General features: G+C 35.2%; 1 protein-coding gene and 2 long non-coding RNA genes across 7 annotated transcripts in view; 2 read left to right on the top strand and 1 right to left on the bottom strand.

The window, feature by feature from the left end:
• The window catches only part of LOC144958141 (HIG1 domain family member 1A, mitochondrial-like), a 16,607-nt gene extending 8,314 nt beyond the window's left edge, over positions 1–8,293 (top strand). For both annotated transcript variants that reach the window (XM_078889887.1, XM_078889886.1), the window contains exon 3: positions 1–8,293. This exon is cut by the window's left edge and continues 1,788 nt beyond it. The gene's annotated coding sequence lies outside the window, so the exon portion shown is untranslated.
• A 2,233-nt stretch (positions 8,294–10,526) lies between these two features.
• The window catches only part of LOC144957444 (uncharacterized), a 107,757-nt gene continuing 93,283 nt past the window's right edge, over positions 10,527–25,000 (top strand). For 3 of the 4 annotated variants that reach the window (XR_013642169.1, XR_013642171.1, XR_013642168.1), the window contains exons 1-2: positions 10,527–10,591; positions 11,472–11,609. This is a non-coding gene — a long non-coding RNA (uncharacterized LOC144957444). Of the gene's footprint in view, positions 10,592–11,471; positions 11,610–24,773 lie in introns of all 4 variants that reach the window. The other variant, XR_013642170.1, reaches the window with a different exon arrangement.
• Positions 15,695–25,000, bottom strand: part of LOC144957445 (uncharacterized) — a 102,634-nt gene continuing 93,328 nt past the window's right edge. The window contains exon 4 of the long non-coding RNA XR_013642172.1: positions 15,695–15,800. This is a non-coding gene — a long non-coding RNA (uncharacterized LOC144957445). The remainder of the gene's footprint in view (positions 15,801–25,000) is intronic.

Genomic DNA, 25,000 nt, shown 5'->3' with positions numbered 1-25,000 from the left:
TGGTTGTATATACAAGTTTATGTCAGACATGTTATGTGATTTCTATATGATTCTTATTTGTTTTTTTATTGTTTTTTTTTCTCTTTTTTGTTTTTGTTTACGATGGTGAAATTAACTTCCATCTCTCTGGATCATATGTGAAATTTTACCGTTTTTATTGTTTTTTTTTTTTTTTAATTGGCAGAGGAAGGGTTTTTAGCCAAAAACGTTCTCTTTTTTTAGTACTATGATTTTTTTCTTCAAGCTGTTCAATTTATTGTTGTACAATGCGATTTTGACATTTTTTGGATACATCACTTTGTATTGCTTTAACCTTTCAAGATTTACACTGGTTTTCATTTTCCTTGTAAGTTTTGCTCGTCTTCCAGTGTGCCATTGACATCTCGTCCACTGACCTCCCAAAGCGGGCAGGGGGGGGGGGGGGGGTACATAATGTGTCTTCTATCCCCTTATATCTGTTTTACAACATGCTTTATGTCTTTGTCTTGGAATGAGATTACTTGGTTTTGTCCCGACCCTGGCCGGAGTCCTAGCTGGGAGGGAAACAGTCAAATGCATAGTTATTGTTTTGGGAGATGATGATATTTTTTTCCTTGTAAATCTTCTCTCTGTTATGTATTATTATATTTGTTATTTTGAATGTATAATGAAATGTAAGCATTTGAGTGTTTTCCTATTTGTTGGATCTTGTGCTTTTGTCTTGGTGAGACTTATATCAGACTAAGTACATTGGTGGTATGCTCTTGGAATCTACTTCTGATCCCTATTTGTTCTTCCTTTTTACTGGCGCTGATATAACCTAAATGTGTTGCAAGCGCCGTAAAACCCTTAAAAACAAACAAAAAACATCTCGTCCAAACCAACAGGAGAAACAGAATGATAAAATGTCTTGCCATCATGTCTGCCCACTTGACATGGGCTGTGCCATAACTTGTAGGTCATCACCACCAACCTTGGGAGTCACCAAACCTTACTCCACCCATTCTACCTGCCTAGAATATCCACTGATCTGTGCTGGATGAGATACGTTGGCCCATACAGGGCCATTAGTTCCTTTATCGGCCCGCATCCTTGCTATCTCTTCTACCTCCTTGCATCATTTGTCTTGACTATATGACTTTGTGTCTTTGTCATGGAATGGGACAATTTCGTTCCACCTGGGCCATATCTGAAGTCTTTACTGGTAGGGAGACGGTAAGACCAATTTATCTATTTGTGAGAGATGTGTATCTTTTTCTTTGTAAATCAACTCTCCTTAATTGAGTTTTATTTTTTTTTACTCTTTAACTGAGTGAGTTATCTCCCTTGTCGGTGTCCTGTGTTCTATTCTAGGTTGGATTTTAAGCTTGTTTCAAACTAGACATTAGAATTGGATGTTCTTGGGTCAACTTCCATTCCTGATTCGAACCAGTTCCCCTTTATAATCTTCCTTTTTACTGGAGCTGAAACAACCTAAAATTGTTGCAAGTGCTTTAAAAAAAAAATACAAAAAACCCTACAAAACAAACAAGCATGTCCATTGGCTACTTTGTACTTTTGTTCTTTGCTTCGTTTTAAAGAATTTATTTATTCTGGGTTTTTTTTAGAGGTAAAACTCACAATACCCCAGTTAGTATTTTTATCTGTGTTGAAATTATTGGATATTGTTGAAATTTTCTTCTTGATTGAAATGAAAATCCATTCTATTGTCACAGGCTGTTTTGTTTGTGGCTGGTCGACGTGATGGGTTTGGGCTGAAAGGAAAACGAATTTGATTTCTGGGTGGGATTCCTGACCTCCCATAGTGGGCAGGGGGCACTTACTGCGTCTTCTATCCCCCTATGTCTGTTTTCCAACAAGCTGTCTGTCTTTGTCTTGGAATGAGATTACTTGATTTTGTCCTGGCCCTGGGAGGGAAACTGTCAAATGCATAATTATTGTTATGGGAGATGATATTCTTTTATCTGTAAATCATCTCTCTGTTATGTATTATTATATTTGTTATTTTGAATGCATAATGTAAACATTTGAGTGCGGGTGGTTGGATGGGAGCATCACCCTTGAATCATATACCTATGATGTTCGCATGGGTGTACGATCCGATAGTGATGTCGTTTCTTCTTCTCTTTACTAGCCTATCCTGCTTCTTTGGTTTGTGATTGTATTTTTGACAGGGGATATTTTTTTTCCTGTAAATCCTCTGCCTGTTTGTTCTTGGTTATTTATAATTTAGCTTATGATATCTTTAGGTTATGCTTTTGATTGACATTTGTACTATTTTTGTTAGATTGCTTGTTTTTTTGTTTCAGCGGTCTCTCATATAACCTCAATTGTGTTGGAAGAGACCTAAAGCAACAAACAAACAAACAAATAAACATTTGAGTGTATTCCTCTTTGTTGGATCTTGTGCTGGTGACTGGGTGAGACATTTAGGTGATCTCAAACTAATTACATTGACAGTATGCTCTTGGAATCTACATCTGTTCTTTATTCGAATCATTCCCCTTTGTCTTACTTTTCCCTCAAGTCCTTTTGTACATCTAGAATGGTTTTGCTTTCCAATTTTCTTCCTTTTTACTGGCGCTGATATGACTTAAATGTGTTGCATGCGCTGTAAAACTCTTAAAAACAAAAACAAACAAATAATTTTCTAACCAGCTCTCTATATCCTATTTCTATTGGTGAGATGATATTTGGATAGAACAATTTTGTAAACCAAAGATCTTTCCTACTCCTAATGTTATTTTTTCTAAAAAAAAAAAAGTAATAAACAATTATGAATATCAACAACTTCAAAAACAAACCAAATTGTCTTGTCGGTGTTCATAGGAGCTGTGAGGGTTGCGGCGGAAGATTGAATCTAACTCAGAGAAAAGAGATTTATATCGTCAATACTTGTCGATGTTATTTTGTTGTTAATTGTTATTATTATAAATTTCTATTTTTAATTATTTTATCTGGTTATTGGAATTTACACCTGTTCCCTATTTGAACCATTCCTTTTTCTCTTACTCGTGCGCTTTGTCAATTTGGAACTTTTTGACTCTCCCATTTTCTTCCTGTTTTACGGGCACTGAAATGTGTTGCAAGATATTGTTAAACTCTTAACTACTAAATAGAAACAAGGGCCATAAAACTTTAAAACATAGGAGAGCAAGCGCCGTAAAACCCTTAAAAAACAAACTAAAGGCTAAAGAGGTTGATATTGCTACCATTTGTTGATTTTGTTAACATTTTGTTGTTTCTCTTGTTATTGTTGACTGTTATTGTTATACATTATATTGCTTGATTGATATTTTTACTGTTACTGTGAAATCCTGTTAAACCAGAATTTTTAACAATCTATTATTTTGTGGGTTAGGCATGTTCAGATTTCAGTATCGTGACGAAGGAAATAGAGTCAATCAAGTAGGGTAACTCTTTCATGATCACTACAGTTGTCTATTATTACTGAGTTGCTTCCCTTTTTTTGTGTGGGGTGTAAGGCAACACTTTGCTGTTGAACACACATCCCTGGGCCTGGGTGAGGGTCCTGACCTCCCATAGTGGGCATCAGGCATGCCTACATCACTCCAGATTCATCCCGGACATTTGTAGATAATAATGGCTGTCCGGGAAAATACGGAAGTTTACTTTTTGTCCCGGAAATTTTTTAAAAATCTACCATTATACTTCCATCACATTATCATCCCTACCACCACCACTACAACTACAACCACATCATCTTCCCTACCACCATTACCACAACCATCACCCCTACCACCACAACTACAACCACCCTCACCACCAGATCATCAGCCATCAACAAACCATATATTTAGGAAATTGGTTAGTTATTCTCTCTTATAATGGTTGGAGAAAAATATCCTTTTTGTGGTCAGTCCTTCTCACCAGTGGTCATGTTATCTTGATGAGTTGTCCAAGTGCGATCGTTAAATGTCTCATGTCAATTGGGTCAGCTGAATATATAATATGTCCCAGTGTCGTCAGGGAATGTTGTTTAGTGATGGAAAGGGTTACTATGACCCGGCATTGTGTCCTTTGATAAGCTGCTTTACATGCAATGCTCTACTGGACTCAGATGTATACGAGTGCCTGGCCCGAGTTCTAGCAATACAAAGGAAACCTAACAGCTAACTTGTAATGTATGACATGAAAATTGGCTCAATTTGCCCTGATGAGGGAATACATGAAGCATGGAGCAACTCATTCCCTATGGCGTGTGTTTGTGTGTGTGTGTGTGTGTATCAACCCTGTATAGATAGTAAATTATTGTTGCTTTTTGTCACAATTCCTTCCTTAATTTATTCCATTATATCTTACTTACCTTTCACTTATCCAAAGAGCAGTCACAGCAATAGATTAGAACTGGTGAGACTAGAAGAAAATCCAAATCAATTCAAACGGGGGATTTGACTTGATCAGTAGAGTAATGGATAATGTCAATGGGCCTTTCTAAACGTGCAGTTTTTGGTATTTCATCAGCACTTTGGGGAAATATCATAGGTGTAGTACACTGGCAAAATAGATTATTTTCAAACGTCCAAAAATACCTTAAGCAAGATGATGGTTGAAATGTTTGGGCGTTGGTTGTTTTGATATGTCTGTATTTGAATTGAGCAAAACAAAAAACTTGTTTTTTCCCAGTCTACGCCAGGCACAGCCAAGTTTCAAATTATTATGTAAACAATTTTATTGGCCCATCCCACCGTTCAATACATCCAAAATGTCACAATGACATGAATTATTGAAACTATGTAAACAACTTTATTGGCCCAACCCACCATTAAATAAGAAATCTTAACGAATTCAGTGGTTAAAGATTGGAAATATTCCTTATGACATCGTGTCGACTATTTGGTGTGTCACTGAATATTGACAAATGTACACACCTGGTAGATCTCTGGTCTGTAGCACACTTAATCTAATCAGAAAGAAAGAATACTCACTCCACCACTCAACGGCTATCACCATCACCACCACTGTCATCACATTTAACATCAGCTACCAACACCAACAACACTACAATCACTGGGTGGGGTTCCTGACCTCCCATAGTGGGCAGGGGGGTACATAGTGTGTCTTTTATCCCCTTATAACAGTTTTTCAACATGCTTTCCGTCTTTGTCTTGGAATGAGATTACTTTTTTTTCAAGGCCCTGGCCGGAATCCTTGCTGGGAGGGAAAGTCAAATGCATAGTTATTGTTTTGGGAGATGATATTTTTTTTCCTTGTAAATCATCTCTCTGTTATGATTATATTTATTTTCAATGTATAATGTAAGCATTTGAGTGTATTCCTCTTTGTTGGATTTTGTGCCTTTTTCTGGATGAGACTTATAGGTGATCTCAAACTAAGTACATTGGTGGTATGCTCTTGGAATCTACATCTGATTCCTATTTGTTCCCAGTTCCCCTATGTCTTACTTTTTCTTGGGTGCTTTAATTGTATTTCTAGAACTTTTTACTATCCCATTTTCATCCTTTTTACTAGTGCTGATATAACCTAAATGTGTTGCAAGCGCCGTAAAACCCTTAAAAACATAAAGACGGATTAAACAGTATATTGTTTCCTTTTTGAGGTGGTCAAAAGAAAATAGAAGCATTGCACCTTGAGGGTTTATGTTCAAAGACAATAAGCTAAAGTAACAACAGTTCGGCATTGTTATTATTATTATTATTATTATTATTATTATTATTATTATTATTATTATTATTATTATTATTATTATTATTATTATTATTATTATTATTATTACATATATTTTTTTTATTATTATTATTATTTTTATTTTGGCATTGAACATTGTTTAATATTTTTATTTATTTATATTTTTTGGCTTCATTGAATTTACTGATTTTATTGTGGGATTTCTGTTAATACTATTCATATTTCTGGTTTAATCATTTTTTGGTTTAACAGGTTTCCACTGTACTTTAGATTGCTGGAGTTGTCAGCATAATTTGTTGACCATTGTTATTTGTTGTTACTTTCTCACCAATTTGTTGTAGTAAAACAATGTACAATTGTTTCCACTTTTTGTGATTTAGTCATTGACTGCTGGTGCTTTCACAACCATTTCGTACAATAAGGAGCCAGTACTTTTTTTCTTGCGTGCTTTAAATGTAATTCTAGAACTTTTTACCATCCCATATTCTCCCTTTTTACTGGCGCTGATATGATGACCTGAATGTGTTGCAAGTGCCGTAAAACCCTTAAAAACAAAAACAAAAAAACAGCAACAGTTGTTGTTTTGTTTTGAATCAAACTTTTTTTCAATTTTAAGTGGATGTTTATCAAAATGGAACCCACCATCTCAAAGCGCTATATATTATGTCGGGATGAACATGGAGCTGGACATTGAATTAATAATTGCCACAAATGTAAAATTAAAAAAAAACCAAAGTTACGTCCTTCTGCCTCGGCACCAGTAGATCCCATCGCCGAGGCATTCCATGAAGGAATATAGATAATCATCAAACAAGATGTCTGATGACAACAGGAATCACCCATGGTGTCCAAAGTACATAATATATGAACCGTTGGAGTTAACATCTATTCCTTATGGTGAAGAGTACAGTACATACATTCTCTTGCATTGCAAATAATAACACCATTTCCCCCCCCCCCATCCAAGAAGTCTGTATTTCTTATTGTTGTGGTAATTGTAAAATTGTAAAGTCACGTATCAGTCTGACATTTTGGAGAAGATGGATGATAAAAGTCAAAACTGTATCAAGCTGTGCCATATGTCCATGAATTATTTCATTTTTGTTTTTCATGTAAAATCAATGTTTGCCAACTTATTCATCCCGATCTTATGCCGTAGTGACTGGGTGGGGATCCTGACCTCCCATAGTGGGCAGGGAGGTACATACTGTGTCTTCTATCCCCTTATATCTGTTTTCCAACATGCTTTCTGTCTTTGTCTCGGAATGGGATTACTTGGTTTTGTCCTGGCGCTGGCCGGAGCCCTATCTGGGAGGGAAACAGTCAAATGCATAGTTATTGTTTTAGGAGATGATATTTTTTTCCTTGTAAATCATCTCTCTGTTATGTAGTATTATTTTTATTTTGAATGCATGTATAATGTAAGCATTTGAGTGTGTTCCTCTTTGTTGAATTTTGTGCGTTTGTCCAGATGAGACTTATAGGTGATCTCAAACTAAGTCCATTGATGGTATGCTCTTGGAATCTACATCTTATCCCTATTTGTACTCAGTTCCCCTTTGTCTTACTTTTTCTTGGGTGCTTTAATTGTAATTCTAGCGCTTTTTACTATCCTATTTTATTCCTTTTTACTGGCGCTGATATAACTGTGTTGAAAGCGCCGTAAAACCCTTTAAAAAAACAACCAACAAACATATGGCATAGTGAACTGCTGGGTTGCAACAATAAATAGAGGAGATACAGAAATACAACAAAATTGTTTTTGTACATTTATCAATATGTTGTTATATGATACTATATTATGTGTTTTGAACCAGGGTTAGGGGTCAATAGGTCACATGGGGATCATGACCTTCCATAGTGGGTAGGGAAGTACATACTGTGTCTTCTATCCCCTCATATCTTATCCAAGCTTTCTGTCTTTGTCTTGGAATGAGATTACGGTACTTGGTTTTTTCCTGGCCCTCGTCGGAGTCCTGGTTGAGAGGGAAACAGTCAAATGCATAGTTACTGTTTTGGGAGATGATATTTTTTTTCCTTGTAAATCATCTCTCTTATGTATTATTATATTTGTTATTTTTAATGTATAATGTAAGCATTTGAGTGTATTCCTCTTTGTTGGATTTTGTGCTTGTGTCCGGATGAGACTTATGGGTGATCTCAAACTAAGTACATTGGTGGTATGCTCTTGGAATCTACATCTGATCCTTATTTGTTCCCAGTTCCCCTATGTCTTACCTTTTCTTGGATGCTTTAATTGTAATTCTAGAACTTTTTACTATCCCATTTTCTTCCTTTTTACTGGCGCTGATATAACCTAAATGTGTTGCAAGCGCCGTAAAACTCTTAAAAACATAAATAATAGTTCACAAAGGGAATTATCCTTGTATGTCTTGATGAATGTCTGTGACAATAATTTCATTGGTTGTTAATATCACATGGTACGTTTACAATAATTTCATTGGGTGTTATTATCACATGGTACGTTTACAATCATTTCATTGGTAGTTAGTTTCACATGATAAATCTACACATTACTATCTTTTGGTTGATCGTTAATGACACATTTCCACTCATTCCATTGGTTGTTAATGTCGTGTGATTCAGTGATGTCTTATTGGTTAAATATACACTTCATCACCCAGTCATGTGTCTGTGTTAGATTGAATTTACATTGAAATCCAATTACATAATTTGGTTTATATGCAATCTTTTCAATAATCCCCCCGAGCTCTGGGTTAGCAGTAAGATTTACTGGAGACTCATTTCACATTCATCGGGGTAGAAACTCCCACCAGTTGTCTTACCTGACTGTCGCCTATCCAACCTTGACCTTGTGGCACCAGCATTTATCCACAACTACTAGGGGAGAACGAATATTTGTCCTTGATGTACCAGAAAGTAAAGAGTTACAATAATCTTATTTTGAAAAACCAAAAAAAAAAACAACAAAAAACTAAGGGAGATCTTAAATGTTGACAGGCATGCTTTGATATAAAATATCGAATAGAACTTAATTTTTTTGCATATATACAAATAATTTCTTCTTTAATTGAGATACTTGTTCATTCATTGAACGGTCCAGATAAAACATGACCCAAGATTCCTAACTTTATTGACAAAGGACACAAGAATCGATGAAGGAGGTGGTATTTGTATTATTTTTAGATCACTTTTTGATATTAATATCAAAACCAGTGGCAACTACAAATATTTTGATTACTGTGAAAGTACAATACTCCAAATCCAACATCGAATGAATCTCAACCATTTCTAATACCGGCCACCACCTAGCAAAAGGAAGGAATGTATAGTCACTAAATTTTCAACCAAGTTTCAACAGCTTTTGGATACAAACATAACCACCAAACAGGTAAACCGATAATTTTAGTAGATTTTAACATTCATTATGTCGACACAACAGACATAAATTCGATTATAAACGCCCAAACAACACATACATACGCCTACACATATATTGCAGCAACCCTTAGACTGGGTACTTACTGACATCACCATGCCAATTCAAGACCTTCTAGTTATCGAACAATGCATTTCTATCCATCATCACTTTCTCTATTGATTGCCTTGATAAACCCAAGTCCACGCGTCAATTTGTAACTATGCACATAATTCGAGACGATGTTTGTCTTTGAGTAGGGATCTACAGGAAAAGATTCCTCTAATGTTTAGAAGATGCGACACTGTTGCAGCTTACAATATGCATCTAAGTAATCTTATGGACTCCCAATCCCCAGTGCAACACGGAGTCGTCACAGATCGTCGCTCAGCACCTGGATGACGGTCGAGATTAAAGTCGCTAAAGATCGTCATCAACACGCCAGAAGACTGTCAAAGACGAAACTCCCCCTACATCAACCACTATGTACGAGGCTGTTTATCTGTCTTTGTTAGTTGCCCTGGTCAATCCGGGTCTCAGTGTTGGTAAGTGAGGCAGATTTCTTAGCCCCCTCCTCGCAATACAACTTCTCATTTTCTCGGTTTCGATATTATCGACAAGGTCAACGCCACTTCAAATGGTACATGATCTCGATACCAGTCGACAACAGTTTAAATTTTAGAAGACGCCATTGCTGTTGATGTGGAGTCAGATGAGGAGAGTGCACCATTGGACCAGTGTCCACCCATAACACAAGAGTAGCTATCAAGACCCGACACTGTTGTGCACAGCAACTTCAAGAGGACAATTTTTCTTTGACGTCCTTGCCAGTACTGAGGAAAAGGCTCACAACAATATTCTTCAGAGACATACAACAATAACAGACTTAGGTAAAGAAAATGAACGTAATCAAATCGTCCTTTTTAATTATGAATGTCGAGTTCCCTTGCTATTATTATCTCGCATTTTATCATGTTTCCCATTTATTTTTTGAATGACTGATACTCGACATCACGCTTTTATCGATATTTTACCACAGTCCCGTCGATGTCAATTTATCCGTTCTCGACTATATATATATATATATATATATATATATATATATATATATATATATATATATATATATATAAAATATATATATATATATAGAAAGATGTTCGGCTTTTACCGGGCCTTTTTCTATATTTCCCCTTGTTGTGGGGCCTTTTTTAAGGGACATTTTACTCGCCCCGCAATATTTTTACTTCCACTGTACTGGGAATGGCGTCTAGTATCAATACAAAAAGTTTCGGACAACTTGATCACAGAACGAGATATATACATTTGATTTCATGGATGGTCTCCCTTTCGCTCTCAGACTTTTTCGGGTCTCATGCCATTCGGCAATAATTTACGAAAAGCAAAAGAGTTCCAATTGTTTCTCCTTCCTAGATTGTTTCCGGTCACGATTCTACTTTCACTTCTTAACTCGTAATTACAAAATGGCGTATCCTAGCCGTGGGCACAGGATGGTGGCTTTAGCCCTTAAAAAATCTAAAGGTAAGTCTATCGAACATGTAGTTTCATCTTGATTTAACTGATTGATTTTGAAAAAAAAACTTATTTTGGCTTTGAACTCTTCTGGGGATACATATTATAGAATAGATCATCTAGAGGTAGAGAGGTTTGACTAAGTAAATGTGTCTGCCTCACTCGATCTCTCACTCTAACTCTAACTTAGTAACTTAGCTCTAATTCTAGTAAGCGTGTGGTGGAGTGTGTATCGAATATTTGTTTCCTGTGCCCCACATTCTAGTTTTGAAAAGTTACAAAAGAAAGATTGTTAATGAATCGGTCTTGATAGAATTTTTGAAGTCCGCCTTAGTCTTAGTCTTACTTTTAAGATTAGTTACCCAAAGGTCAAGGCCAGCATTTGTTGATAAATTAATATAGGTATGAGCATTTTCTGTCCATAAATATAATGGCCGCCATCTTTGTGGTTTGTGCTGATTTTACGGTAGAAGCGAGTTGCCGGGACTTGGCAAGGGTTGCGGTCAAGAGATATCTTGACTGTCACTGTCATCGCTGTAGTTGTATATGAAGTTGCCACCTTGGTGTTTTAACTTTGGCTGCTTGAATTTGATTATTTTGGCAGTTTTCTTTTCTTCCAATCAACGTTTATTTTGGTTTTAGTTTTGGTTTATTTTGCCTCATAAAGCACATTTTTGATTGACAAGTGTCAATATATTATGGGATAATTCTAAGTGTAAGTAACTTGAGCAAATCATTCTCTTCCTCACTAAATTTTGGTCCTATACAGCTCATGCTTATTTGCGTAATGGAAAGGGCATGAGATGAATTCTCAATTCAACTTCTATATATCACTTATAGTTAAATAAAAATGTTTATTATGAATTAAGTTTTCCTTTTCTTTACTTAGGAATGGGATTGGATCCAGACCACTCTGTAACTGTAAACAAGGATGATATAAACGAAGAATACTCAGTACCAGACTCACACCGTGACTGTGACAGTGATAATGAATGTTCTAACATATACTTGCCGGCTCTCCAAGATGGTAGGTGGTCATTGTATACAATGAGTTGTTTGTGTTTCTCAGACCCCATTTGTACCGCCAGTAACATCATTTTGACCAACATTACATTGGTCAACAAGGCTGTTCGAAAGTCATCAGCACCAAGGTCACTTAAGGTCAGATACAACTTTGAGTCATGGAATTTAAACCCGATGGTTCACTGTTTACAGAAAATAGGGTTGGGTGTTAATTCATACAAGGATTCATCGAAGATTATTCCTTTTAAACTGTTTCCATTTAAACAATTTTAAGTGCTCTATCTACCTACTTTCATCAATGATTGTTAGAGGTATGATATATGCAGTCGAGGGGTGGTTGGCATGCGCTGCTGGTAGGGTGTCTTATTCTTTTCTTCCCTCCCCCTACTTTTCCCACCTTCTGTTCCTCTCCACTCTCTCTTCTTTTTCCTTCTATGTTCGTTATCTTGTATGGCAGATGATATTGTTTTCATTGTAAATCATCTTTACGTTTGTTTTTAGTCTTGCTATAATTATATTTAGGATAATTTAGGTTATGACCTTATGTTTATGATATATTATCGTTTATTGGTTTTTGAATTGTATGTTTTTGTTTCAGAAGTCTCTGATGTAACCTACATTGTGTTGATAGAGACCTAAAGCAATAACAAACAAACAAGCAATCACTACACTCTGATATAACCTACATTGTGTTGCTAGAGACATAAATCAATAACATACAAACACGCAATCACTACACTCTGATATAACCTACATTGTGTTGCTAGAGACATAAATCAATAACATACAAACACGCAATCACTACACTCGAACACATTTATCTCGACCTCATTCACATGTCCCGAATTTTATTTTTCTTTGTTTTTTGTCCTCAAACTAACTGTGCCCTGAAAACTTTTCAAAACTGAATAAATAAAATTGCTTTTTAATGCAGTCCGTGACCGCACATTTACTGATACAACCCTGTGCGAGTTACCCCAGCAACTGAACATTGCATGTGTGTTAAGGCATTTTGATATGTACAAACTCAGACCCCCCCCCCCCATCACTGACACCCCCTACCACCCCTTTTCTTGCTCATTGAATTCGTTTTAAGTTCTAATGATAGAGCACTGTTTTTCCGAAAAAAAATTGCGTCCTGAGGAGTTCGAGGACACATGTTCAAGTGTAGTCATGCCATAAGCTATTAACATTTTTTTCTCAAACAGTATTTTGTCATTTGGGTTGATCATGGTTCTAACTTTCCTTGTCCAAAATCGGTATCCGGACTGAGACACTGTCCCACTCCCGGATGCACGCCTCCAATTTCATGAAGAACACCAGACGAAGGTATCACGCTGGCTCTGTCGTCGCCCAGCATAAAAAGGACCGCTCATCCGTTGCAAAGAACCCAGTGGATGTGAAAAATAAGCGAGGTTCTCCACCAAATAATGCAATACCAATCGGCACTCAGATCAACCTAATATCTCTGAATGTAGAAGGTCTTTCAATGCACAAATGTGAATACCTCGCACAGCTCCTTGATAAACATAATGCTGACTTATTATTCCTACAAGAGACGCACATAGGTCCTGCTGCCGCACCATCACGATACTCCATCGCAAACTATACGTTGGTCGCAAAACTCGAACATGAAAAATATGGCACCATGATCTATGCTAAAAGACCATCTCTGGTCACCGTACTTGACTCAACCATTACACAAGACAATATACATACGACTATAATCAAAATGGAAAATACCACTCTGATGAACATATACAAACCACCTCTCACCGATTGGCCAACACCCCCACTCCCAACCCTTTCTCATCCAGCCATTATAACAGGCGACTTCAACAGCCAGCATACAGATTGGGGATACAGGAGTAGCAATAAAAATGGTAAAACGATCTCATCTTGGACAAATCAGAACAACCTCGAACTCAAATAGAGTCCACTAGAAAAAGGGACTTTCTCCTCAGCCAGATGGCAGTGGTGTTTTCATTTTACTATGTTTATGTTTTAAAGAGATTTTATCTGTGGCGGCACAAGAAAATTAGTCAGGGACTGGTCTGCTGGTGAGTGCATGGAGTCAGAATTCTATCACTTGAATTCAGTAAACAGCTACCTCCCCAATATTCCATCTTTGACGAGCCATAATTCTGCCTCTAATTCTAATTGTTATAAATGTACCGATAAAAAGTACAAAGTAATCGTTATGTAATACTTAGAGGTGTATAGAGGGCCTACTCAAATATCGAACCTGGCCATTATGACTCATTTTCCTGCCCCACCACACATTTGAATTCCAATCTGATAATCGACAGTCTAATCTGGTGAATGAGATTATCCTATTAGCAACATATCATCAGATTGCTGCTTTATTTTGATATGATGTTAAATGTAAAAAGGAATTTCATTGAATGTCTGGCAATTCCTCTATCTTGTTAATCCTTTACAATTTATAATAATGTATACCAGTTTATCTCTGTCTATTTCATTTGGAGAAAATGCTGTAAATTTTGATATAAAGGAGAAATTCACTAGGGGTTGACAGCATGACACATGAAAGTTGGATTCAACGAGGTCTTTGGTACTAGCCATGTGGCCTTGTTGAAGCGACCTTGGTCCATTAAAGGCTATAAGAAATTATTGAACGAGAGCTAACAAAAGATGAGAGGTGCATATGAGGCATTTTGTGTTACAGTGCACCTCTGATTTGACGAGATCAGACCATATTAGCGTCGTTTGTATAGCTTTTGCAATGGGAGTGTTAGATTGAGATTGTCATCAAGTTAGACTACGATCTTGAGAACATGTTGCCGTTTGGCGTAAGAAAATTATGATTGAAACTTGACTGGTTGGATACATTGCAGTGCCCTATGACTGAATGAGTTGCATAAATTCTCGCCTATGTGACAATAAAGCACAAATCAAGACTGTTCAGCTTGTCGTAACAAGGACCTCTTTGTTAACATGCTGCAATGTAAAGATGGATATGAGGCCTATATCCTTAATAATGCAAACTACTAACAAAGTTTTTAATGAGTTTGGGAATAATAGTTCCAAAATGTGTCGTTTTGGTATTTAGATATTGATTCTGTGCTTGATTTCCTGACATGGCCTGACAAATTTTCACTCATTTCAACCACTAAAGAATAGGTGGTAAGCAAATGTTGAGACCCTTTTTCCCCACCCGTTAATCATACTTAAGAAACCAACATTAATATGAGGTCTATATCCTTATAAATGTTGATACAGGGTATTATATATATTTCCCAGAAATCAACATTACTATGAGGCCGATATCCTTATAAATGTTGATACAGGGTATTACTCGTATATATATATACTCAAGAAGTCAACATTTATATGAGGCCGATATCCTTATAAATGCTGATATGGGGTATTATATATACCCCAGAAATCAACATTAACATGGGGTCTATATCCATATCAATGCTGATACGCTGTATTATATATATATATATATATATATATATATATATATATATATATATATAATATATATATATATATATATATATATATATATATATATATATATATATATATATATATATACTCAAGAAATCATCATTGCTATGGGGCCATTGCTATATACAAAATACTTCCCTCAACCATGTCTCTGAAAATGCACCATATAAATGATATAAAGATATATATATATATATATATATATATATATATAATATATATATATATATATATATATATATATATATATATATATATATATATATATATATATATATATATATATATATATATATATATATATATATATAAGTATGTATATTTACATACAACTAATAGTAATTCCCAAATTAGCACCCAGGAAAAATGTAGAGGGGACATTACATTTGAAGACACTAACCACACCCCCCCTCCCACCCTCACACCTACCTTAACCCCCCCCCCCCCAATAAATAATGATATTAATAATAATAATAATAACAATAATAATAATAATAATAATAATAATAATAATAATAATAATAAAAAATAATAATAATAATAATAATAATAATAATAATAATAACTTTAAAAAATGAAAAACAAAAAATAAAACATAAACAAACGTCAGAACATTTTAAATCAGGTTTATTAAGCAGGACAACACAAATCAAACATGTCACAACCCTTGTCAGGAATTGAATGATGTTTCACGGTGTCCAACTCCATTTTGCATCTGATAAATATAAGAAGATAAAAAGGAAGTTATAAATACTTAGCAGTGGTCCAGATGATTAGAATAAAAAATATGAAATTGTATAAAGAAAAAACTCGTTTTGACCAGAAACTACCGTACTCCGGGAAATATACTTATTAAAAAAATGTCCTTTAAATATCGACCGATTAAAATGAACCGTCGTCTCAACAAATAACTCTCAAACCTGGGACTTCACGACAATTTCCATCAGGTGGGCCAATTAGTATAACACGAACTAATCTGATTCCTTGGACACATTGAAACTCATCATAAAAATAAAAAGTAACTGTTTTAGAATTTAAATTGATAACAAGTAAACAACATCGACAACAACAAAAGTAGAACAAGTCATGTTTGAATTCCAACAGCCTTATATCGGACTTGGAATAAGCGGGTGTCCGAATAAGAACAAGTTGGTGTCGTAATTGGAACAATTGATGTCTGAATTACCAGTGTTGATTTAGTGACAAATGTTTTTATTATATATTTTAATACCATAGTGGAGAACCTGTAATATTTGCGGAGAAGTAAAGGCTATTGGGCGGTAATCTGGGTACATTCAATTTCCTCCATTAGAACTTTCCTCTCAGTCGGTGTCTTGTTTTATCATAGCAACTTGAGAGCAACTCACTCGTATTAGTTTAAGGACAGAACAGAAACCGAACGTGAAAGTTAAATCTTGGAATTATTTTTTTTGTAAGTTTCCTACCAACAATTTGTAGAATAAATAACAATGTAAAATTGAAGGTAAGCTCCAATTTAATATACAAAAAATAGATAAAATTGACGTTTCAGGTTTCCTCTTTATCAATAAAAATTCATCCGTTTGTGTTTATAAAGAGGAAACCCCAAACGTCCATTTTATCTATTTTCGTACATTAAATTGAAGGGTACATTCAATTTCACATTGTTATTTATTTCTTCGAGCTTTGAACAAAAAGGTTTACATTACTAACAAAGTGAAACATCACACAGAGATTCTTTGATATTTTTTATATAAAACATTTGGATGGTCCGTTCTCACTTCATAAACGTTTGAATATTCATATATACATTTTAGGTCACCCTTAGTCTGTTTTTTGCTATGTTTCATGTTTTTGTTCTCAGTAAATTACAGAAATGTATAGCGTCTATTTACCAATATGAACTAATCTATTACTTGTACTTTTTTTTAGTGAAAGACGAGGACGCGGACACGAACTACCTTTCCCTTTATCTATTCTCATAATAGAAATATGTGATGTTTGAAGAGAATGTAAGAAAAGTTAGTAGTTTTACATTTCACATTTAAAATTAAGATTTGTGAATAATTTAATGAATGTTAACAGAATGTATAAATAAGTGTGTCACAAAGTGCGCACGTAAACCGTATGCTTATGTAGCGCAGTTTGCAACCTTGTTTATGTGTGCTATATTCAAGCTACGACACCGATCAATAACCAAACACAATACGTTGATAAAGGTTTTGAAGCTAAATGAAGATATATTTTATTACAATATAACAAAGATATTATGAGATATGAAGATGAAATGATAGATGTCATAAGTATGAAATCAAATGGATGGATGACAAATTGATGGAGATGGTGTGATGATGAATATGATATGAAAGCGATATGAAAATATATAATTAAATCAATTAATTATCAATACTTTACCAAACCGCTACCACATCAGACAATCTCACAGATAGGTTGCAACCATCACAGTCATACAGGCAACTAATAATTAACTAACTAACTAAACACAATCCAGACGTGTAGAAAAAAGCCAAAAGAGTGTCCTTGATATTCAACAAAAACTGTAAGGTTGTTCTAATATTGTTAATTTGTCTCTTCTTGAAATTGTTCTGATTTCACAGTATTCATAAACAGATCAATTGTTTCTCAATGTTCTGATATTAAAATAAGCAAATGGTTCTTCACAGGTAACTTATAAAACAGGCAAATGTTCAGTTTCTATTAGTGTCAAGCTATGAGCGTATAGCCTAAAGTTGGCTTGTTAAAGCCCAGCCTCCAACGGCTCATTCACTTTAAAGAAAGAAAATGATTTTGTTATAATATGATAATTATACGAATATAACTCTATCTATATTCGAACTCACTCAATATGTTTACTTTAAATGAGTAAATATTATTTTACTTTAACAAATCAATTTATTAATGTTGATTAATATTGCTTTACTTTGTAGATATGAAATAATAATGCTTTATAGCAAGAAACGCTTATTTTCTTTACAACAAGAATTTACTACACAATTAATTTCATTATCTGATTAATTAATTGAGAATCAAAATTTAAAGTGATATTATGATATTAATATCAAAACACAATCATAATTGTAATCACAACATATTATTCAAAATCTCACCAGAGCCGAACAGATTATAGAAATCACAAATTAAGTCTACACAAGACTTTAATCAAACTCTACACAAGAGTTATAACACAACTTGATTCAGCTCAAACTTTGAGCACCACAAAGTCTACACAAGACTTAAATCACACTCTACACAAGAGTTAACACAAAACGTGTTTCAGCTCGAACTTTGAGCACTACAAAGTCTACACAAGACTTTAATCCAACTCTACACAAGAGTTAAACAAATGAGCCTAAAAGACTCCGCTGTGGTTATCGCTTAGAGACTATGAGCCTAAAAGACTCCGCTGTCTGGTCTCTTTTGAGACAATGAGCCTAAAAGACTCCGCTGAGTGGTCTGAAGAAACTGCTCAAAACTCTGGCATTTATAGGCAAAAATCAAGCAAACGAAGCAAAATTCTACCCACACAACCGGATGTTAGTCATATCCGTAAACATCTGAAATTCCTTAAAACTCCCTTAGATTCCATAATCATGGACAACAACAACCCATCCTGATACCGGACATCCTCATATCAAGGATAAATAAATTCGTCAGCCCCATAGTTACGAGATATCAATCAAGCCATACCATAACAAAGTCACTCCCGTAGAATACAGGGATCCTACTTTGCTTATAAGTTTACGACGAAAACAAGATTGATGCCTTTCTCACAATAACACCCACACTACGTAGTTTAATTCAAACTTCCGGGCCATAGGTGCATGATCTGATACGACCTGTATCAACAAAAGAAGGGTTGTTCCGGAGGGATTACAATAACAACCACAACTAATACTACGACGACGTACATCCTGTCGTAAACTGACGCCTACACGGAAGCATTTCGTTACATATCTCCCCCCTAAGACTAAATTTGGTACAACATTTAGTTAGATCATCGAAATGCCTCAAGATCACATCGATCTCGACAATTATTTGGGCTCATGGTTGTCCCTTCCTTCAACAGACAACATCGGCATCACACATCCACACTTCAACTCCACCTTGCCGTGTGTCATGCATTTCGGTGGTTCATGATCCTTGTTTTCGTCAAAACATGGAAGTCGAGGACTCTTAACAGTGGGAGCATGAGTAAATGATCGAATGTCACTTGTCATACTGTCGTTGTTGGAGGAAGCCTGACACTCCGACTTTAACCTAAGCAGTTCAAGCTCTTTCTCCATCAGAGCTTCTTGTCTTTGAGCTCGTGCTCTGCTTATCTCCTCCTCTTCTTTGGCACGTTCTCTCTCCTTCTCTTTTCTCTCTTCATCTTCTTGTAACTGGGCTGTCACCCAAGCACGGAGATCTTCACCCCTTAACTCCAATTTTTCTCCAAGTTTAATTAATCTTTCCACATCCATCTCTAAGACAATTAATCGAACCAATTCAAATTCAAATAAACAACTTCAATATGTTTATCAACACTGTTGCCGTAAATGTTACTTTCACGTAGAATAAAGTGGTATTACAAGTAACCTTATTAACGATATGCGGTCAATATAGATCCCAAAACAGATTCAAAACAGGCAATTAATACCGATTCCTACACGGAATTCAACATTGATCTATATATATAGACTCAATATATAAAATCAAAACAAATTTACTCCAGGTCCTAACACAGAACCAACGCTTCACCCAGATTCCTACACAGAACTCAAAACATCGACTTAATATAGACGCATATTAGAGTCAAAACAACTGATTTAATACAGGTCCTCACACGGAACCAACGCTTCACCCAGATTCCCCACACGGAATCAACAAAATAGCTTCACCCAGATTCCCCACACGGAATCAACAAAATAGCTTCACCCAGATTCCCCACACGGAATCATAAAAACTATCTTCACCCAGATTCTTTCTCAGAATCAACAAAATAACTTCACCCAGATTCTTTCTCAGAATCAACAAAATATCTTCACCCAGATTCTTTCTTAGAATCAACAAAATATCTTCACCCAGATTCTCTCTTAGAATCAACAAAATATCTTCACCCAGATTCTCTCTTAGAATCAACAAAATATCTTCACCCAGATTCTTTCTTAGAATCAACAAAATGTCTTCACCCAGATTCTCTCTCAGAATCAACAAAATATCTTCACCCAGATTCTTTCTTAGAATCAACAAAATGTCTTCACCCAGATTCTCTCTCAGAATCAACAAAATATCTTCACCCAGATTCTCTCTCAGAATCAACAAAATATCTTCACCCAGATTCTTTCTTAGAATCAACAAAATATCTTCACCCAGATTCTTACACAGAATCAACAAAATGTCTTCACCCAGATTCTTCCTTAGAATCAACAAAATATCTTCACCCAGATTCTCTCTTAGAATCAACAAAACATCCTCACCCAGATTCTTTCTTAGAATCAACAAAATATCTTCACCCAGATTCTTTCTTAGAATCAATAAAATATCTTCACCCAGATTCTCTCTCAGAATCAACAAAATATCTTCACCCAGATTCTTTCTTAGAATCAACAAAATGTCTTCACCCAGATTCTCTCTCAGAATCAACAAAATATCTTCACCCAGATTCTTTCTTAGAATCAACAAAATGTCTTCACCCAGATTCTCTCTCAGAATCAACAAAATATCTTCACCCAGATTCTCTCTCAGAATCAACAAAATATCTTCACCCAGATTCTTTCTTAGAATCAACAAAATATCTTCACCCAGATTCTTACACAGAATCAACAAAATGTCTTCACCCAGATTCTTCCTTAGAATCAACAAAATATCTTCACCCAGATTCTCTCTTAGAATCAACAAAACATCCTCACCCAGATTCTTTCTTAGAATCAACAAAATATCTTCACCCAGATTCTTTCTTAGAATCAATAAAATATCTTCACCCAGATTCTCTCTTAGAATCAACAAAATATCTTCACCCAGATTCTTACACAGAATCAACAAAATATCTTCACCCAGATTCTTACACAGAATCAATACCTTGACTTACTATAGTATGTGCATAGAAAGTCAGAACAAATGATTTAATACAGATCCTCACACGGGACCAACACAATCTTCACCCAGAATCAAATTACCCCAGCAACCACCTTCGTTCCATACAACAGGGAGAGGGGGGACAATGGAGGCTTTACAGCGCGAGTACCGCTTTCGCGCTAAGTCAGTGATCCGTATCACTATGACAGATGACTGACAACGTATAACCGAACAAGTGAAAATTACCAGAATAACTTGCATTACACCTTGCGTATAATGACAGTCTTATAACCATTAAATGGATACCAATTTGCTTTAAGCTCAAAGATAGTATCTATCTCAAGTTTGAAACAACTCCCTAACCTGTCTCAACAATTGTTTGGTCGCGATGTCTCTTGAATGCACAACAATAAGAATCCCACTTCTGACACCAAATTATGTCACAAAGTGCGCACGTAAACCGTATGCTTATGTAGCGCAGTTTGCAACCTTGTTTATGTGTGCTATATTCAAGCTACGACACCGATCAATAACCAAACACAATACGTTGATAAAGGTTTTGAAGCTAAATGAAGATATATTTTATTACAATATAACAAAGATATTATGAGATATGAAGATGAAATGATAGATGTCATAAGTATGAAATCAAATGGATGGATGACAAATTGATGGAGATGGTGTGATGATGAATATGATATGAAAGCGATATGAAAATATATAATTAAATCAATTAATTATCAATACTTTACCAAACCGCTACCACATCAGACAATCTCACAGATAGGTTGCAACCATCACAGTCATACAGGCAACTAATAATTAACTAACTAACTAAACACAATCCAGACGTGTAGAAGAAAGCCAAAAGAGTGTCCTTGATATTCAACAAAAACTGTAAGGTTGTTCTAATATTGTTAATTTGTCTCTTCTTGAAATTGTTCTGATTTCACAGTATTCATAAACAGATCAATTGTTTCTCAATGTTCTGATATTAAAATAAGCAAATGGTTCTTCACAGGTAACTTATAAAACAGGCAAATGTTCAGTTTCTATTAGTGTCAAGCTATGAGCGTATAGCCTAAAGTTGGCTTGTTAAAGCCCAGCCTCCAACGGCTCATTCACTTTAAAGAAAGAAAATGATTTTGTTATAATATGATAATTATACGAATATAACTCTATCTATATTCGAACTCACTCAATATTTTACTTTAAATGAGTAAATATTATTTTACTTTAACAAATCAATTTATTAATGTTGATTAATATTGCTTTACTTTGTAGATATGAAATAATAATGCTTTATAGCAAGAAACGCTTATTTTCTTTACAACAAGAATTTATTACACAATTAATTTCATTATCTGATTAATTAATTGAGAATCAAAATTTAAAGTGATATTATGATATTAATATCAAAACACAATCATAATTGTAATCACAACATATTATTCAAAATCTCACCAGAGCCGAACAGATTATAGAAATCACAAATTAAGTCTACACAAGACTTTAATCAAACTCTACACAAGAGTTATAACACAACTTGATTCAGCTCAAACTTTGAGCACCACAAAGTCTACACAAAGACTTAAATCACACTCTACACAAGAGTTAACACAAAACGTGTTTCAGCTCGAACTTTGAGCACTACAAAGTCTACACAAGACTTTAATCCAACTCTACACAAGAGTTAAACAAATGAGCCTAAAAGACTCCGCTGTGGTTATCGCTTAGAGACTATGAGCCTAAAAGACTCCGCTGTCTGGTCTCTTTTGAGACAATGAGCCTAAAAGACTCCGCTGAGTGGTCTGAAGAAACTGCTCAAAACTCTGGCATTTATAGGCAAAAATCAAGCAAACGAAGCAAAATTCTACCCACACAACCGGATGTTAGTCATATCCGTAAACATCTGAAATTCCTTAAAACTCCCTTAGATTCCATAATCATGGACAACAACAACCCATCCTGATACCGGACATCCTCATATCAAGGATAAATAAATTCGTCAGCCCCATAGTTACGAGATATCAATCAAGCCATACCATAACAAAGTCACTCCCGTAGAATACAGGGATCCTACTTTGCTTATAAGTTTACGACGAAAACAAGATTGATGCCTTTCTCACAATAACACCCACACTACGTAGTTTAATTCAAACTTCCGGGCCATAGGTGCATGATCTGATACGACCTGTATCAACAAAAGAAGGGTTGTTCCGGAGGGATTACAATAACAACCACAACTAATACTACGACGACGTACATCCTGTCGTAAACTGACGCCTACACGGAAGCATTTCGTTACAAAGTGAGATCCAGTTACAGAACGTTATTTGTTAAATATAAAATATGTTTTAATGCTAAATCACCGTTCTATTTATAGTTCAAAGCTTTAGAAATATTTTTTTGGTTGTAAAAACAAGACAAAAAACATATAGGTAACTTTTATACGATAGTGACAAGGTGACTCCGTGAGTAAGATAAATGAAGAAATTTCAGTTATTTTGGGCCAAGAATGGGTATTTTGAACTGGCACTCATCTGCCTTATTTAGTATACTGGTGTACTGTGGACATTAACTAAATTGAGACGAATATCTTGAGGCATCATGTATCCTCGGTTCCAAAGGGCGGCCAAATTGAAATAAATCCTAAGGACAAAGGTCAAATGAAGTCTTGAATGTCGTCTGCGCTAAGATTACCGCAAAGGAGATCCCGCGACTACGACCGGATGCCTTAAAATTAGCCCAATCGAATTACTACGTCTTCCGTGCCATCACCTATATTTATCGCCCTGACATCGCCATGACAACACCTTCGCATTAATGACATTTTCCAGTATTCTAATTATGAAATGTAGTAAAAGAGTTAAAGACATAATAAACCATTTGATTCAACGGAAAATAGAATTGCCCATTATTTAATAAAGGTTTTCAATTCACTGCTAGAGGTCTATACCATTCTAAGAAAAATCGTGTAGTAAATTTTTAGATTTGCCAGTGATTCTGTGCTCGATGATAAAAGATTAACATTTGGTGAACTGAACAATGTTATTCCAAATCATATTTCATAATTAAAGAAAAGGAATAGAGTAATATTTTCTGGTTCTAGCAGATGATGTGTGATCGCACAATTATTTTTTAAAGGAGAAAAATCATTTTCAATTGGGATTAATATATTTGGCCAATTTTGTTGATTTTAGTTGCTAAGTTGACTGAAAGGTGGCTTCAATTCGTGAAAAAGCGATGAAAGAAACTCGTACCCCATCTTTCCTGCGAGATAGGATAAATTTAAATATACGCAATAGAACAGGATTGGAATTAACTGAGATCTAACATGCAATTACATCTGACTGCGTTAAATAGGAATATAGCACCATGTCATTATTCACACACACACACACACACACACACACACACACACACACACACACATATATATATATATATATAATATATATATATATAATATATATATATATATATATTATGTATGGTGTGTGTGTGTGTCCAATGTAATTGTTGACATTTCCTTTAAGTGATTTGTGTCTCGCCGCCTCAAACCTGTTTTATGAAATAATGATTCTGTTGATAAATATTCATGATAAAACCCCTTTATTGTTTTCTCATACAGAAATAAACAAGACGTGCTAAATTCATTAAAGGCCGCTGAAGACGTAATTTGTATCATTGGATTAAACCATTCAAATCGAAGGTCAAGGTTGGCAGTCATTTATCGACAAATTGATGACTTCTGACCTTCACCTTTTAAAATAATTGTATCCTTCCACCAAACTAAATGTGTGTTAAATAAGATACGATTTATTTAGATATTTCAAACACCGGGGACTGATTTGCAGC

The sequence above is a fragment of the Berghia stephanieae genome, chromosome 12 (assembly GCF_034508935.2).
Source record: "Berghia stephanieae isolate SIO BIC M18660-M18661 chromosome 12, UCSD_Bste_1.3, whole genome shotgun sequence".
Taxonomy (NCBI): Eukaryota; Metazoa; Mollusca; class Gastropoda; order Nudibranchia; family Aeolidiidae; genus Berghia; species Berghia stephanieae.
The sequence above is the reverse complement of the archived record's forward strand: the minus strand, read 5'-3'. Positions and strand labels throughout refer to the sequence as shown.